The sequence below is a fragment of the Vicugna pacos genome, chromosome 3, assembly GCF_048564905.1.
Source record: "Vicugna pacos chromosome 3, VicPac4, whole genome shotgun sequence".
NCBI classification, from domain to species: domain Eukaryota; kingdom Metazoa; phylum Chordata; class Mammalia; order Artiodactyla; family Camelidae; genus Vicugna; species Vicugna pacos.
Window position 1 is genome coordinate 114,944,427 of NC_132989.1, and position 12,323 is coordinate 114,956,749.

The following is a 12,323-nucleotide window of genomic DNA, read 5'->3' on the forward strand; positions in this document are numbered from 1 at the left end:
TTCATGGTCTTTCTGTGGCACCACCTGTGGGATCAGCTTCCACATGTGCCAGGTGCATATGGGACAGAGCCACGAGGAAAGGTACCTACTCACTCTGCTCCCAGCATTGCCAGCCTCACATTCCAGCGTGGACTGGTTTACCTGCATCTGAGGTGTGGATCTAGCTTAGCTCATCTGTGGCATCCTTTTCAGTTGAGTTCAGTCTCCATCTCTCTGTCTGCCATCCTTTTATTGAAACCTCGAGTAGACAGCATCCCTAGACCTTAGTGGTGCCTTCTGTGTTTGCTGAACTGAGCTCTTCCTCATCAGTCTCCTCTGTTCCAAGACTCCTTGCTCCCTGTTCCCCGTACACTCAGAAATTGAGTTTGCTACAAAATGAATTGTGCTCTTTAGAATCCAGCTGGACAGGTCTCAAAACCTACAATTCTGTGTAGGACCTAATAAAGTCCCACGTTTATGATACAGTCAGATGAAGTAATGCAGCTAACGTGAAATAAACAACTACACCACATCTGGGGTCATTTTCAGAGGGTTTTTTTTTGTAATATTTTATAACTACCTACCATTCTCACTAAAGATGTAGTGTAAAAAACATTGGGAGGTTATTTTCCCTGAAAGTTGTGGTTTTGACCTTCAGTTCTCTCCTGTATGCTTAAAGTGTATTATGTTTTCTGGTTATCATTAAAAAATTGAAGTAGATAAATTTCACATTGTTTTTAAGATTCTTATTCTGCTATATTGGTATACATTTCTCTTTATTTTAATTAATGAAAGAGCAAATGGCTTACAGTGATCTTTTAATTAAGTTGTATTAATGCTATATCAAGTGATACCACTTCAAAGGGCACGCTACTGAGGAAGCCTCTTACAAAAATACTGCAGCCAGATCTTTGATAATTGATTAATATTCCAAAGCACAAGAACTACAGATTTACTAATAAGTTTACTAGGCATATATTACAACTGATAAGTAAACCAAAGTGACTTAGCCCTTTCTTTCTTCACTATGTTCTCCAGGTACCAATGAAGACGTCTGTATTTTCGCAAAAAGCGGAACAGAAGGACAGTGTTGACAAACAGGGCTTGCTATGTGTGAGGGAATCCCAGGGCACAGTCCTAGGTCAGGACCCATCCTGTCTAACCCCAGTTGACAAGTGGAAAGCCATTCATGGATTGAGTCATCTCCTTGCTATTTTAGAACCTTGTACATTTTAAGATTGGTTGAAAATTCTGAAACCCTCTAAAACGCCCACTTTGCTGGGCTGCCTGAGGAATCGTGGCACTCTTCCCGCCATGACCTTCCCCAGGCTGCGCAGAGGGTCACAAAGCGAGAATCAAGCTCCTTCACTCCAGTTACATGTGTACTTGGGGTATCCACGTGCCACGCTGTGTAAAGCCGTCTTCAGGGAACATTGGATTGGCAAGCTTGGTTGAAGAGCATATGTATTTAAAATTTGTTTACAGAAGTAGAATTTATAATTCATTTCATTAGTGAAAGAAAAATGGAACTCTAACTAACAAATGATATGGATGATAAAAGCCAAACACAATTTATATCATAAAGATGTATGAAATAAAATGTGAAGTGGTTTTGATAATTATAGTTTATATGGGATTATAAACGAATTTCTTTAGCAGAGACTAAGATTATAGAAAATGGATAATTTATGGGGAAATTATAATTGCTTTTAAATGCAAAATGAGAATAAACCATCATGTAGAAAAATTACGATTTTAATTTTTAATGCATCCTGAAATACATTTGTGACTTCCCATGTTTTAAGATGCTACAGGCCCAAGAGATCCAGTAAAAATTTTTTTAAATGACTTTTATTTGGTAAAACTCAATAGTGTGTGGAAGACTGCAGGACTGAAATCCTAAGAGCTTACCCAATGTGTAGATGTTTGTCCATTGAAACAAACAAAAAACCCTAAAACAAGCAGCGTCAAAGTCTGTGGAGTAACTAACTTCCCATCCCCACAGTTGTTTGTGATCAATGATTACATGAGACCACTCTCTCAGGAGCGCAGGTCAGTTGGGGTAGGGGAGAGGAGGTCTGAGAGAAACTGCTTTCCCACAGTCGTGGAGAATCCACAGTTGGAGTGTGTAAGGGCTTGGACTCTGAGCAGTCTCTCCTAGGTCGGGCTCCTGAGTGAAAACCCCAACACAAAGGGATGGAGCTAATGTAGCAACTTTCTGTTTCCCTTCTCCCCTCCTTGTTAGACATCCTGCAATTTCAGAGAGTAGCAGTTTAACACATCCTTCTGTGGCTTGTTTCGGAGGACTACTGTAGAATGATGGCTTAAAGGAAAAAGGAACTTAAAAGATGAAGAGGGAAAAAAGAAAGGCAATTTTTTCTAAGCTTGAAATGCAGCCTAATAGATAATAAAACTGCCTGAAAACTCCATACTACACGTACCTTTCAGAGTTATTTTGCAGCTTGTGTTTTGTTGCATTTTGTCTTTTTTTTTTCCCTTAACTATAAAAATACATCTAGTGTTTTCAGAAGTGTCCTGCTGTAGGCAGTATGAAGGTTCTTGTACAATGTGGTTTATTTTTCTATGGAAAAAATGGTAGTTTAACTGCCCTCTCTTTATTAAAAGTCAAGATTTTTATGAGCATTTTAAAGAAAGATTATTATTTGCCCTTCTTACCCGCTTCTTTTATTGAAGCTGAAATTAATGTCATAGGATCGTAGGCATCTAATAGCTTTTAAATGGCGGCGAGTCAGCTGTTTTCCATTTCCTGTTCTACTTACAGTGAGAGAAATTACACAGGGATATTTGGAACCAAGATGCTGAGAATTCTGTCAGCACCTCTGACTTTAAAAAGTTCTGAAAATAAATCCCAGTTTCTTCCTGGAATACTCCATGCACCAACACATATGTTAATATTTACTGAGTAGTTGGCAAGTTTTACTTATTTTAACTCAGCATGTACATTTGCATATTCTTCCTAAGGTCGCATCCTTTCACTCAATTGTATCTTTAATTTTATTTTGCCTTTTTTTATAACCTGGCTTCAAAACTTCTATCCAGAAACTACTCTCTCTTAACTAGCAGAGAACTTCCCTTTTCCTTAGTACATGAGGATATATGAGAAAACAAGAATTCCAAAGGTCTTAGCCACAGAGAGTCAGGGCAGTGGGAGAACACGTTATCTTGGGAGGAAAGTCTAACATTTCTCTTTGATCTTAGAAGATGAAGACAAAAGAGAACAGAAAGGATAGATGGGCAATATACATAGGTTATTCCTATATTTAAGTGTTTACAGAAATGTACTCATTATATGGTGTCTATTGAACTAATTGATTTCCTAGCTCTCTAGAAGATCCTCAACCATGACATATCAAACAATCTTTCTCTGAAACTAAGAGCACCTTCCTCTTTCAAGATGAGACCTTGATTTTTGCATTATTGCTTTTTCTTGATTTGTTTGTTTTACTTAACATATTCCTACAGGTGACAAATCCTCTTTCTCACATGACAACCATCACATTTGTCTAGGTATTTGTTATCTCTCACTTTGATTGTGATAATGTCTTCTCAACTAGCACATAGAAACCTCAGAAGACACACTCACTTGCCAGAGCCACTCATACTTAATGTGAGCAGGGATACCAACATTCCTGAACAACATTTTCTTGGTCTTCGCTCACTGGTTTACCCTGATTCCAACTTCAACACATTCCTGATTTTGGTTATGTTGACACACAGTTAAATTGCAATCTTGCTGTTTGGAATTTGGCATTTGTGTCTATTCTCCTGATTCAGTATGAAAGTTCCACATCAAAGACTGGCTTATGTTTGCTCCATGAGCTCTTCCAGCTGGTGGCCTCATCTGTCTGAGGGCTCAGACCTCACACTGCAACACAGTCAGCTCCTGAAGCCTCAGGACTCCTGGACACCAGAAGCTGACATACCAACTCCTGGAGATAAGCCTTCACTATTTAACTCTGACAGTGCTATTTAAACCTGGAGCTTTGTGGAACCTTCTCGATTCCTTAAAAATCCAGTTCAAGCTCATCCTCACTATGTCATAAAAAATGGTTACCCCAGTTTGTTTATCATTTCCTTTCTTTCTCTCTTTTCCTAAGTAACATTTTTTACTTCAGTCTTATTAATTCTATCTTCCATCTTTCTTTAAAACACCACCTGATGCTCAAGATGCCTCACCCTGTGGATAGCCTTCAACTTGACATTACATTCTACCTTGTATCGGGAAGTTTTTCTGATTTCAAGGAAAAGCAGTTGTCATTTTACCCGGATTGGCTGTCAGGAACTGTACACCCCAAATTACTTTTTGTAGTTACTAGCTATCACTTTCCCCTTATTCTACTTCAAAGATGCATTTCCTTTGGCCTGTGAAGATGCAGTGATATTGCTGTGCTAACACACTGTTTCTGTCCTGCACATCCTGGGATTTTGTCCATTTCCTTGTGTTCACCTTGACAGATGAGCAACTGTGGTCAGGAAGAGACTTTTCCAATTCCCTCTGCATAGTGTCCTGCAGTGTTAAGCCGTAATTAATAGTGATGATATTAAAGGTGATTAACTTGGCCTAGAAAATAGGAAACTTTGCTGCTTATTTCTAAAGGAGGGTGATCTGGGAGGGAAAGAGGAGAAAAAGATATCCCATTGTTCCCTAGAAATCTTTTCTCTTAGTAGACTAAGTACACAAACTATTAAATTTAAATAACTTGTTAGATCACTGAATATGTCTCACTGAATTCTCAAACACTGAATATTCAAACTTATTCCTAGAGGCATTGAACTGGAGAATTATTTTTCCTTTTCCTTTTTTATTACACATTTCACATGGAAATTTTAGTTTGAAATGCATTTTACGTTTACAAAGAGTGGAGAGAATGACTAATTGTAAGGATAAACAGCACTTTGGATATATGGCTAAAAACTGGAAATATAGAGGCATACACAGAAGAGTTCAAAAATTGAAAAGTAGGGTCATTATTCAAAGATAGGGATTTAGTTCTTTAATGAGTATTTGTTGGAATGTTTCAAAGATTATCTGACAGCATTCTGAGATGTTTATTTAAGAATTAGTTAAGTGTAAAACTTACAAATCCAAATATACAGGATAGACTTACTCCAAAAAAACATAGTTTAGCATTTTTAAATTATAGATATATATTATTTTTATATATATATATGCTCATTTTATTTTATATAAAATAAAATGTGTACGTGCATGCATGTATAAATACAGAGAGAGCACTTTCTTTCCTGGCTTAATATTGTAATCCTACTTTAGTTTTTAACTTGCATATTGAGAATATGCATGTTCTATGTGCATGTTTTTCTACATGTTCCTCTGTTTTCATGTCTATTTGAAGGGATTTATCTTGTTTGTTTCCCTAATCAGCTGCACGGTAAGATCCATCCCGCGTTGTGAGTTTTGCATTTTCCTCATTGTCTCCCACGCATCCCATTGTCTGTGCACATGTCGCATGGCCAGCGCCACATCGGCCCCCTTCGCTGTGCAGCCACTCCGGATACAAAAGGCCCCTCCACACAGAGCACTTCCGTGTATTCAACATCCAGTGCAGAGACAGAGAGTGACAAGGTCTGTGGCCTCACATTACACTAAACCTTTTCTCTTCCTCTTGGTTTCCCCAGTACAGATACTGCAGTGAGCGTCTGCTGTGCCCATGGTACATGTTCTGGACAGGCTGAGGTCCCTGGGAACAGTGGAAGGTGCGGTGTAGGGGTGGCATTCAAGCTCGCCGCAGAACCTGCGAGAACGGGCCTGACTGTGCGGACTGCAGTGTGGTGAGTAGAGACCTCCTCATTCCCCAGCCCACATTCTAGAGCTGGGAGTCCAGAGGCAGCACACACTCGATGCTTTCACTCCCAAATGCCCGGAGCACGCAAGATGCACTTTAAATGCCTTGCACACACTAGATGCTCTGCAAACACTAGATCTTCTGTGTACATTAGATGCTGCGAATCATACAAATGTCTGTTGTTAATGAGAATGTCCAGAGGAAATACTGAAAGGTCAGAGTAGCCTGTAGGCTTCCTGAGCTAAGCAGACCTACCCTAGAAATTTCTCAGTTCAGATTTCTGAGCTATGGGAAAAATGTTAGACTACTTAATTCTGGTCACTATAGTTGGTCTAGAAAAACGGAGGGAGTTTCCATTCTAAGCCCACACTAAAGTATAGAACTCAGGGTGAACCTGACACACTATGAAGAAAAGAAAACTCTGAAATCAGAGCAGGTTGATAATTCAGAGGAAATAAATCACAATTTATGGCTTCGTTTTTCTCTGCCTTCACAGATCCTATTTCTTTTAACACTTAAATGCTCAAATAAAGTTCTGTTTGTGCATTCGCCTTCCCAAAGGCCCCTTGTTGCTCCTCCTGTGCCATCTGTCAGAACGTCTGAGCACAGAAAGCTGCTGGGCTCTCACCTCATTCGCCTGCCCCTGGTGCTGGCACTGCAGAGTGATGCAGAGACAGTGGGGATATTTTGGTGGCGAGGTCCAGCCTGGGAAGGTCTAGTTTGGCATGCTTCCTCCCTGATCTTTCTAGTTTGCCTTTGCAGCACTTTGGCTCCTTGGTTCATGAGGCTGAGCAATGTTTTTGTGTTGCTGTAAAGCTTATTTTTGTGAGATGGAAAAATCGAACCACTCATAGAGCCTTGGGAAGTTCAAAGAGAAGAGGAAGTTAGAGGTGCTTTGTCAGATTTACACCCAACCCAAAGAGACTTCTGTTACTGGGATTTGCAGTTAGGCTTCTCTTCCTTCACACTGGCAAAAATAGTGCGGTAGCTTCAGTAGAATCTGTTACTGATTATAGAGGCACTGGTTCCCAGGTCAGTCTGAACTAACTTCGGATCAAGAAAAATCTTAGTTTTTAAGGAGGATGAAATATTTGTTGACATTTCAGATGTTCAGAGTTAAAACTACTTTTATAAATGTGAAGGTAATTCATGTTAATTACAGTGAGCATGCACATGTTCTAGGAAAATAAATCGATTGTGGTAACTCTACCCTTTGCTGAAGCATGTCACTTCCTGAACAAATGTCTGGGGACTGGTGTCTACAGTCCCACATGGAATTTGTCTCGTCTCCTGGGAAACAACAGGACTAGCACCCAGCAGAGTTGATCTTTTTAATCTTTCGCTGTTTAGTTTCTAAGAGCTTTGTAGTACTAAGAATCTGAACATGTTACATCATTTATTTATACTTGCTTACAACTTCAACAATTACATCCAAAAAGTTTTTACTGTAACAAAAACTATATTAAGGAGAGAGTAACATATCTCATATATATACATACGTTTTCTTATGATTGTAAATGATTAAGTACTTCCTCAAGATGGTACTGAATTTGTTGTTTGTGTTTATATTTAAGGATTAATAAATAGCTAATAAAATAAATGCAACACCAGTTTTAAAATCCAGGAGATCTTTACATAAATCTCTAATGATTCTAGTTGGAGTTTTAAGTTTGTGTTCTTTTTCTACCAACTATTTTCTACTGGAGTTTCTACTTCCTAACAGATGTAATTGGCATAAGTGATCAATCTCTTTCCTTATGTAGAAATACAAAAAAATTCATCTATGACAAAGGAAGCAAGAATATACAATGGAGGAAAGATGGTCTCTTCAGTAAGTGGTACTGGGAACACTGGAGACAGCTGCATGCAAAAGAATGAAATTACAACTTTTTTATGCCATATAAAAATAATCTCAAAATGAATTAAAAACCTTAATGTAAAACCAAAAACCATACAACTCCTAGAAGAAAACATAGGCAGAACCCTCTTTTACATGAATCATACCAATATTTTTTTAAATCTGTCTCCTAAGGCAAAAGAAACAAAAGCAAAAATAAGTAAGTTGGACCTAATTAAATTTAAAAGCATTTACACAGCAAAGGAAACCATTGACAAAAACAAAAGACACCAACTGAGTGGGAGAAAATATTTACAAATGATATGACCAATAAGGAGTTAATACACAAAAATATGAACAACTCATATGACTCAATATCAGAAAACAAACAACCCTATTTTAAAATGGGCAGAAGGTCTGAATAGGCATTTTTCTAAAGACATGCAAATGGCCAACAAGCACATGAAAAGATTCTCAGCATCATTAATCATCAGAGAAGTGCAAATCAAAAGCACAGTGAGCTATCACCTCACACCTGTCAGATTGTCTATCATCAAAAAGACTGGAGAGGATACGGGGACTAGGGAACCCTTGTACACTTCCGATGGGAATGTAAATTGGTGTAGACACTGTGGAAAACAGTATGGAGTTTCCTCAAAAAAAAAAAAACCTAAACACAGAACTACCATGTGGTCCACAATTCCTGTGTATATATCTAAAGAAAAAAAACCCCACTAATTTGAAAAGATACATGCATTCAATGTTCAGAGCAGTTTTGTTTACAACAGCCAAGATATGAAAGCAATGTAAGTGACCCTCAGTGAATGAATGGATAAAGAAGATGTGGCATATATATACAATGGAATATTACTCAGTCATTAAAGTGAAATTTTGCCATTTGCAACAACATGAATGGACTTGGAGGGTATTATGTTTAGTGAAATATGGCAGACAGGGAATGAAAAATATTATATATTAACACTTACCTGGAATCTAAAACATGAAACAAGTTATTGAATATAACAAAACAGAAACAGACTTACAGATATAGAGAACAAACTACTGGTTACCAGCAGGGACACAGAAGGGGGTGGGGGTGAAACGTGGGTAGGGGATTAAGAAGTACAACATACTAAGTATAAAACAAACTACAACGATGTATTGTACAGCACTGGGGATTTAGCCAGTATTTGATAGTAGCTTTAAGTAGAGTATAATCTATAAAAACATTGAATCACTATATAGTACACCTAAAACTAATATAATATTGTAAATCATCTATACTTAAATCAATAAGCAGTCACACAGATTTTGTAACACATTTGATCTGTATATTCCAGCTACAGTTTTCAAATGTTCAGTCACAAAGTTTGTTTGATTTGAAGTGCTCTTTTATGGAAACTAGCTCTAAGTATATGTGATTTATTAATTTCAAGTCATGAATTTGATCCTCTGTCAGTATCTAGCTGGATGACAAGTCGGGTGGTATTTCTGAGGTCCAGCCTCCTTCTCTGAGAAGGAGGCAACGGTCCCTCCCTCCCGGAGCCACTATAAATATCAAGGGTGGTGACATCTGTGAGGTTCTGGCAGAAGGTGTCACATTCAGAGCACTTCAGTATGAGTTTTTCTTCATACTCATTAATTCAGTTTTTATTTAAAAAAATTCATTCACTTTAAATTCTCAGGTCTTCCTAATATTAAGATCAGGTCTATTCAGCTGGCAATGAAAGGAACATTAGGGAATTATCAACAGCAAGGAAATTTAATTGAAGACAAACTCATTAAGAACATGAATTTTTATATTATTGTAACTAATTACTAAATATTTAATATTTAATAATAAACACCATATGTTATTATAAATATAGTACCTGAAGTTTTAATATTACCTTTGAAAATTACAACATTTGAAATTAAGAAGAATCTTGAATATTTATGCTAGGTAAACAGAATAGCTTCTCAACATAGCATAAGTCAGTTTCCCTCAAAAGTTTAACAGACACGTTAAAGAATAGAAGTAAGTGTTGGGATAGGTATACCAAGGGCATTACAAACACAGAAACAGTGCTGGTGTTTCAAAACCTACACCCTTATTGAAATTTCACACAGAAAGTGAAATGGATGGCCAGAGGCTGTGATCAGAGATATCACGTGGGACATGAAAGAATGAACCTTCCTGGTCTGGAAGAATAACCACAGAAGACCCTTAAAAGTCATACAGACCTTAAGACAAAACATGCCGGCAAAGGGATTCTCTGAAGGTTAAACAGAACTGGTAAGATGCACTATAAATTGTGTCAAATAATGCCACCGAGGATAAATGTGAACCTAAACGTAACGATCATTGTGAGCTTAAATAAAGTTGTGATACGAATATTAATGACAGTATTACAAAATACCTCACTCTTGTTTAGTACATTAAGGCTTACCAAATACTTTAAAAAATGTGCCTCATCTCACATGCTCCTTATTTTCCAGATGAGGAAACTGAGGCCCAGAGAAACCTAGTCACTTATCTAAAACTCTGCAGATTGCAAAGCAAGGCCTACGTTCCAGCTTTCATGCCAAGGGCTCTTCTCCCTCACATGCTGTGGCTGATTCAGAAAATGCAGGAATACACACTGATAAATCAGTTGGTCGGAGCAAATGTCACACCAAAACAGGCCTGTTAAAAAGCCCAAAAAGGTAAATTTTGATTTGCTTTACCTTTGATTTTTTTTTTTTCTGTAAAGTGTTAGATGAATTTGTCTGAAGCCAGCAAGACATGAACCGGCCAAATTTTAAAAAGCATAGTTAGTAGAATTAAACTTTTTTGAGATTCATAAAAGTCTTTTTCTTTAAGTCATAATCTGCAAAGAGCCTTACCTTATTCTTTTTGGAAATTTGGATTCTCAAATTAACCTCTGGCCTTCCAACAAAGATTTATTATTTTTTTAAATATACATGAACAAATAAAAAGCAAATGTATCTTTTATAAATTGAAGATATTTTAAATATTGTAGAGAAGCTTTATTTTAAGCATTGGAACCCGACTTCTGACATTGATAATTTTTCAATAGTTGTGACTAATTGGTGGCATAGGAAGAAATATGTTTCATCATTTTATGATTTTTTTCAAGGTTATTTTAGCAGAAAATAATATTTTTTAAAAAGCCTTTCCTCCAAACATACTTGCATATAGAGTATTTAATTGAAAATGCATTGAATGTCTGCCGAGTTGCAGTAATACCGTCCAGAGCTGACACATGGCATCTGGAGACCATTCATCATGGCCACGTGGTCCTTCATGACATCCCAAGGAGAAAGGAGGGAGCCTTGGGAAAGAGGGTGGGAAAGGACAAGGGCTTTCAAACTCGTGTTAAAATGCCCTCAAGGTTTATAGACTTTTCACAAGTTGTTTTATAATCAATTTTAATTGATTACTCAATTGTGCAAGATAGCAACTTGTCATTACATGCTTGTAGATCTCAAATATACTGCAGCATTCCATAAGCAATAGTAAATGGAATACTGTGTTGAATACCCTGTAAGAAATACATAACGAGTAGTATAATGTATTAGAAACAACATATACCAGGCTAATGGTTACGTCTCTTTACATTTACTATTTTCACTTTTAAAATTTATCAGTCTATTATTTGGATCTCACATTTTATGCCCTTATATTAATATGAGCTTACTAACTCAAAATTCCCATGATATTTAATGTATCTTCTCTGAAGGTATTGAGACGGACTAAGGCTTAGAGAGTTGCCCAGCTGTGTGACCTTGGGCATGTTCCTTGACCTCTCTGTGATTTTAATTTTTCATCTGGAAACTGAGCTTACCTTGTTAGTTTGTTTGTTAGTATTGTGTAAAACTATCCATGTAAAACACTTATCACCATGGTTTACAAAGCATAATAAATACCCAATATTAGCTATTTTATTATTATTTATTAAAACCAAATCTTATTTTATGTGCTATATTTATTTGCAAGTAGGAAAACAATTTTTTTTAATTTTTAATTTTTTTGTTTAAATAATTTACTAAGGTGAAATTCACAATCTAGAAATTAACCATTTTAAAATAAACAATTCAGTGGCATTCAGTACATTGACAATGTTGTGCAAACACCACTTCTACCTAGTTCCAAAATATTTCCATCACCCAAAATAAAACCTCTTACACATTAAGCACTTTCCCTCTATTGGCACCTCCTCCCAGCCCCTGGTAACCAGGAATATGCATTCTCTCTTTTTTGGATTTATCTATTCTGGATATTTCTTTTTTTTAATTTACGTATATGTACTGTTCATTGTTTCTAATAACTGTTTAGAGCTTTAGCTTTGTAAACTATGTAAGGTTAAAAAACAAATTGTAAATATGTTGGAATGACCAGGTTCCTTATTCTCTACGTCATTCAGAGAGCTCGTAGCCGAGGTGGTGGCTGATGTTGCTTCAGAAGTTTCCACACAAGCCCTCTCCCTCCTCAACATGCGTACAATCTGCTGCTGAGTCTCATATGGAATAGGAGCTCACAAGTTGCTATAATTAATTTAATTAATTGCATTCAATTATTCAACTGTGGATTTGGTAGGACCATAGGTGTCACCACAGCACTCTGTGACCCCATCTAACAATAGAAAAATCATTAAAAGAGCAATTTGTCTTGTATAAGCAAAAGCACCAACTTTTTTACT

General features: G+C 37.0%; 1 long non-coding RNA gene across 1 annotated transcript in view; it reads left to right on the top strand.

Annotated features, from left to right (window-relative positions):
* The window catches only part of LOC116280085 (uncharacterized), a 68,666-nt gene extending 58,145 nt beyond the window's left edge, over positions 1-10,521 (top strand). The window contains exons 4-5 of the long non-coding RNA XR_012065201.1: positions 5,638-5,790; positions 10,120-10,521. This is a non-coding gene — a long non-coding RNA (uncharacterized lncRNA). The remainder of the gene's footprint in view (positions 1-5,637; positions 5,791-10,119) is intronic.
* The last annotated feature ends 1,802 nt before the right edge of the window (positions 10,522-12,323 follow it).